The following is a 6,899-nucleotide window of genomic DNA, read 5'->3' as shown; positions in this document are numbered from 1 at the left end:
GGGAGGCCTCTAACTAAGTCCAACTAGTTTCTAGAATTTTCCAGGTTCAGTTTGGCTGAATTTGGACAAGATTTGGACCTAGTTTGGCTCCCTTCTTTAGGATCTATTTATAGGTGAGGGAGGCCTCTAACTAAGTCCAACTAGTTTCTAGAATTTTCTAGGTTCAGTTTGGCTGAATTTGGACAAGATTTGGACCTAGTTTGGCTCCCTTCTTTTGATTTGGTTTGATCTAGGAGAGAGGAGAGATAAAAATATCACAATATTTTTGAGTTTAAAACTCCACCACACATGTGAAATGGGCGCCTCCTTGAAGAACCCCCTTCTCCTTACCAAGGTGTCAAAATTGAATCATTATATCCAAAATATCTCATTTTTTTAGTAATACTCATAGTTTTTTACTAATAAACCTTGTCCTTAGTCAACTCTTCATCTTATGTGAGCATTTACTCATTTTTGGGGGTTTTTCTTTTATAAATCGGATTTATCTCCTCCCTACACTTGGATTGATCCTATTGGCCCATATAGGAACCTTAATTGGAGCATAATTCAAAAATTTCTAAAAATCTGGATCCTTAGGCTAAGGTCCTTTTTACCTATTTTTAATGGAAAGTTCTTTTTGAATTTCTGTTTAAAAGGAAACCATTTTAGACACTAGGAGGATTTTTATATCCAAAAATATCTCAATTTTGGATTACTTCTCTCTAGGTCAAAACAGGGTAAAACAGAATCTTTCTTTTATTTCAAAGAGGGGAATAATTACAAGATCAGAAGGGCAGGTTCTTACACCTGTACACCTCAAAAGCTAGAGGGAGATCTTACACACATGGAGATTCCAACACACCCGGTAGCAGCCTTGAAGAATCTACCTAGAGGTCGTGCCCCTCCTAGACAACCAGAGGCCACGGAGACTCCCAAAGAGCCTGAATAGTAGGAGTCACCTCTGCAACACCGCCGCCGTTTGAGCAAGTTTTTCAAGCCCCCCCTGCACGCATGGCCCAACCCCCCCAAGCTCTTCCGCGTGGTCCATGTTGCAAAATGCATTCTGACTTCAGAGTATTTTAAGAGATACGCCATTACCAAAAGTCAACAAATCTATTAAACCAGAGGGCGCCATTTGCATGGACATGTAAAGAAATTCTACGGTATTATAAGATGGAATGTTGCATGCAGTCCTTTGTACTCAAAGCGTTGCAGGAGGCAATGGAGGACTACCTGGTAACTCTTTTTGAAGACACTAACCTCTGCACAATTAATGCTAAGCGAGTGACCATCATGATGAAGGACATGTAGTTGGCCACGCAACGAATTCATGGAGAAAAAGGGCTGCAAAAATTGAGCGTCTGAATTTTAATGTAATTGGCCTATCAAGTACAAATGTAATATTTCTACAATTGTCAATGCAAGATAACTTTTTGGTCTTTGTTTCATAGTCTGCGAGCTAAATGCCTACTATACTCAATCTATGCATTTACGCTACACTCGATTGATGAATTTACGCTATGGTCGGTCTATAAGTTTATGCTACACTTGATTGATAAATTTACGTGATTTTTGGTATATGAATTGAATACATTCATTTAAATGGAAGAACAACATATGCAGAAGATGGACAAGAAGGGTGCGAAAAAGGCCTGTGGCCCCTTTAGATTTTGTTGTTTTGTGCAATGTCAACGCTTCTAATGTAATTTGCCTATCAAGTACAAATGTAATATTTCTATAATTGTCAATGCAAGATAACTTTTTGCTCTTTGTTTCATAGTCTCTGATTGTGTGTTTGATGTGATGAATGCCTGCTATACTCAGTCTATGAATTTACGCTACACTCGATTGATGAATTTATGCTTTGGTTAGTCTATGAGTACGTTACACTCAATTTTGATAAATTTACGCGATTGTCAGTCTATGAATTCACTACATTCGTTTAAATGGAAGAACAACATATGCAGAAGATGGGCCAGATGGGTGTGAAAAAGGTTTGTGTGCGAGCCTCCCGCACAGGGCATTTTTGCACCCCTCTAGCCCCTTTGGATTTCGTTGTTTTATGCAATGTTTGTGGATTTTTTTTTGCATATCACCGCTTTAATACATGTACAAAGATCGCTATACTACATTTATTAGCAAGAAGACCTATCCACATGATGGGCCAGAAGGGTGCAAAAAGGCTTGTGTGGGAGGCCCGCACATAGGGCATTTTCGCACCCCTCTTGTCCCTTTGGATTTTGATGTTTTGTGCAATTCAAACACAAGGAGAAACTTATAGAGAAAATAAAAAGACAAATCATATACAAACTCCACAAAAGAGGAATTACAATTTTAAAGAGCCCATTTATATAAATTGCAATATAATTAACAACGATTCATAGAGATTGCAACAGTGCAATTTGAAAGAGATCATTTACATAAGAGTTTACAGATGAGACGGTGGGATTCATCCTACAAGGGATGCTTTTTAGCTATGGGAACCTCCCCTGTTATGATGGCTTCTGCTATGTCCTTGGGCGAGTTTTGGCATGCAGATTGTGCAATTCCTATTTGGGCCAATAGCTTGCCTTTTTAGTTGGTACCAAATGTGGTCATTACAAGAGACTACTTAACTAATATCACATAGCTAACTAACTGGCCTAAAGTGGCCAGGCACAGCTGCTCTTTGACAATGCTTTCAATGTAAAAAGTGGGAAAGTGGCAAACAGGGTGAAGTCCTTATGGATTATAATAAAATCATCCATAGGGACAAGGGGAATACAAGGTTCATGGCTGGGTATGGGCCAATAGAACCACCAGCTGTTCTAAGGAACCTCCTCTTAGTAAAACATATGCCAAATGCTTCCTCCAGCATTCTGGCGTAAAACAGTTCTTTAAATGAAAAACAGAGGTTCTAATGCAAATAAAATTCCCAGCTTGAGATTGGTTAACAAAACACTTTTCTCCATAATTCTCGGTTTCATAATGAGGATCCTCGATCTCTCATGAGGATCCTCGATCTCTCATGAGGGTAATCTACCCATCATTTTGTATGTCTGTCCAACTAGATTCTTGGTGAATTCGGTCAAAGGAAAAACTAGTTTAGTTCCAGTAGTCTATTCTTTGTATTTAGGAACTGGAATTGTTCACACGAAGTTTTTGCTTGATTTGGTTTGAGAGATGGACAAGTAGATTTAGTGTCCGTCCCTCTCATAGTCTAACCAAATTCATTTGGTTTAGTTCAACAAGGATTCCTTCCAGAAAAATGTCTAATTTTGGGTAAATATCAATTTAGTGATTTTACCAATTAAAATATACAAAGATATTCTTTCTGCCACATAATTTCTTGACCTTAATTCATTAGGTAGAATTATGGTGGAAATTCATCTTTTGACACTAAGATTTAATCCAAATCCATCTTTTCTTAAATATCATAAAAATTCTTCTTTTAACTAAATACCAATACCTATTTTTTTGAATAAACTTAAAATCCCTCTTTTCCTCATTTAATGAGTACAATCCAATTATCATGGGAATTTCTCTTTTACCATAAATTAAATCTATCTAAAATTCTTCTTAAAAATTACATAAAAATATCCGTTAATTTCATTAAGCTAGAAATTTCACTTTTCTCATTCAAATGATTGAATTCCAAATATGGTGGAAATTCCTCTTTCATCATTTATATTTATCTATGCAAAAAGATAAATTTAACTAAATTTTCTCTTAAAAATTAAATAAAAATCACCAGTAATTCCTTTACACTAGAAATTTCACTTTTCTCATTTAAATGGTTGAATTTCAATTATGGTGGGAATTCCTCTTTCATCATTTAAATTTATCTATGCAAAAAGATAAATTTAACTAAAATCCTTCTTTAATTTTTAAATAAAATATAAATTATTTTAGTATTCCAATTTTTCTCTTACACTTTATTGGAGTACATGGATTTCCATTGTCATGGGAATTTCTCTTTTATCATAAAAATGAATTACTAGAAATTCCTCTTTTTTCTAATTAACTAACTATGCATAAACATAAAAATTATTTTTTCCATGGTTATGAGATGAGAATTATTCAATTAATTTGTAATGATTAATCTTAGAATATGGTAGGAAGTCCTCTTTTCATATTATGTACAAAAATGATTTATGTGTTAATTTTTTTGAAATTTTACCATAGCTCCGCTGCTGCTATTATTGATAATTTTTAATAATTTTGAAAGCATAAAGTTTTAATAATACAATATGATAGAATGACTATCATTAGGATCAATATCCAATAATGGACTTGATTCCTAAGTTTTTCATAAATTAAGTAGCATAAAAGCATTAAAAAGCCACTTCTTTGGCCTCCAATTTGACAAGCATAGAAATTACTTTTAGATTTGAATTGCTTCATGAGAAGCATCATTTGAATATAGAATAGGTCATAGGAATGACCATTCTTTGGGGGAGAGAGAGATATGCTTAAAAAACATTTTAATTTAAGCATAAATGTAAAATTTATAAGATTTATCACTAAAATTGCATTAAAGAGCCATTCAATTGAATGCTTCTCAAGCTTGAGAGGGGTTGAGAAGTGAGAAATATTTTGACATTTAAGAAAAAAGACCATAAACCACAGTTTACCTCTTAATTTTCTTGATTATTTAGTCAATGGAGAGGCCCCCAACCAATTAATTGGTTTGGTATGTTGATGAAGACTCCAAGGAAGGTTGAAGAGAGAGAGAAGCTCCAATCTCTTCAATTTCTAGAGGATTTATAGAGGATAATAGAAAATAAGCTTATCTTAGAGTAATACCAGCATAGTTTAGTTCACATATGAGAATACAAAAGAATGAGGGTTTTCCCTTGATTGACTATGGGACTTATAGATTCGGTCAGATTAGTTCAGTTAGTTAAGGCTTTTGACTACGTAAGAGAAAAGTTATCCCGGAGGAATCGCCCGTGCTTTTCAGGCTAGGGAAGTTTTTTCGAGTTCGGTTTTGGAAGAACTGATGGATTAGTCTCTTGTTTGGATATCCGTGGGCGAGGCCCCGAGTGTGGGACCCTGCCCCGCACAAGAATTGCTACTTTTGCTGCTAGCACCCCAGAATTCGTTGCGCAGTGGGGTCAAGGATCTTACACATACCCTTGGCCAAGTGAATTGACCATCGCTTTAACACCCACCACCTTGCACATGTACATGGTGAGCATTTGTGTGCACTTAAAGTCCTAAAACATGTGGGAAAACACATGCATAGGGCATGCCCAAGTAAGACCCTTGAGGCCTTGGTGTACTTCAAAGAGGCTTGTATATCACTAGCCATCTTTACTTTTTAAGAGCAATCATAGTCCAAACATCGGGCATTGGCCATTCAGTGCTAGAGAGAGGAGGGGAGGGGATTTCTTCAAGCTTACCAAACCCATCGGCCTTTATGAGCACTCCATAGCTATGTGTGGGCACTACATAGCTGTGTGTGGACACTACATAGTTGTGTGTGTGGAGGAAAACTTTCCAATGAGCAAGGTTAGAAGGGGAAATGTTAGAGAGAAATCCATCCCCTATATGAACATGAACGACATAGAATGTCCCTGTTAGGCTTCATGCAAGTTGCTTCTCAATGAAGTTGGAAGGAAAAATATCTAGAAACAGACAAACCCATCAAATGAGGTTGAAAACAAGAGCCCATGTAAACCAATCTACCAGAGAGAAATCCATATAGTTACAAGGAAAAAGAGGAGAGTACGGTTGGGGCTACATTGAAATATCTGTTTGCTGAGTACACATGTTGTACAAGGACCACCAACCCATCACGCCTTAATTCCTTGAAACCTAGTAGATGCCCCTTCCAGTGGTGCTCAACCACATCTCGACGTCAAACTCGATGGGGTCCAATGGCACTGGATTGTAAATAGACCCAATATCCCTTCTGAAATTGCATCCCAAGCCAAGCATCATGATCATCCCTCACGTTGTGCAAGAGCATAGACTCTATTGTGTCTCTTGGCCTTCTCCTCGACGGAGATGCACTACCCTCCATGGTTGCTTATGCTACAATAGTTAGAGAGAGAGAGAGAGAGAGAGAGAGAGAGAGAGAGAGAGAGAGAGAGAGAGAGAGAGAGAGAGAGAGAGAGAGAGAGAGAGAGAGATAGACGTGAATAAGCTATAAGACTAAGCACACTAGAGAGAGAGAGAGAGAGAGAGAGAGAGAGAGAGAGAGAGAGATTTGAGTTGCTAGTTTTGGAAGGAATGGAGTTTAGGGAGTTGAAGAGGGTGATGTTGGAGGCGAGAATGGAGTGTAGAGAGAGAATATGGAGTTGAAAAAAGCTCTTTTTTGATATAATATGGTTTGGTTTGGGTTTTTAGAGGGGGGTGGGGGGGGGGGAAATTATTTTTTGTAAATTTTTGAAAAAAGCCCATTTTTAGGGTTTTTTAAGCCATGAGATTTATGTGGGATGAAAATGATGGAGCCCCCTACTTTTAGTTACCTACCCCTACTTTATGGAGCCCTTTCCTCCCTCCCCCCTCCCCCCCAATTTATGAAGGCCAATCCCTACTTTTTGAACCCCATATTTGTCTTAACGAGGAAGACAAGCCTAGTTGCCCCCTACTTTTGGAGGAGACCAAATGTGCACACTGCTCTCTTCCCATTGGTCCATTGCTAGAAAAGGGCCAAAAGGATGTCCAAAGGCTTTCAAATGTTGAAGGGAACGCCATCGCCAAGGCAGAAGAAGCCAACCCCGAGATTAACCCCCAAAAGCTAGATGTACCCCTTAGTCATTTTGTAAAGAAGAAAAAACCATCTACCAAGCAGAAATTGTATTCTAGTGATAAGTTTAAGAATTTTGATGATTTTAATCAACGTTGTGGCATTCCATTTTTCATATTGTAGTCCAAGGGGAAGATTTTTTGAAAATGGATTTTATCTTCTAATTTAGTCATTTTGTTCTCTG

Source organism: Cibotium barometz, chromosome 16, assembly GCF_041138505.1.
Source record: "Cibotium barometz isolate CiBa-2024 chromosome 16, ASM4113850v1, whole genome shotgun sequence".
NCBI lineage: Eukaryota > Viridiplantae > Streptophyta > Polypodiopsida > Cyatheales > Cibotiaceae > Cibotium > Cibotium barometz.
This window is presented reverse-complemented; position numbering follows the sequence as displayed.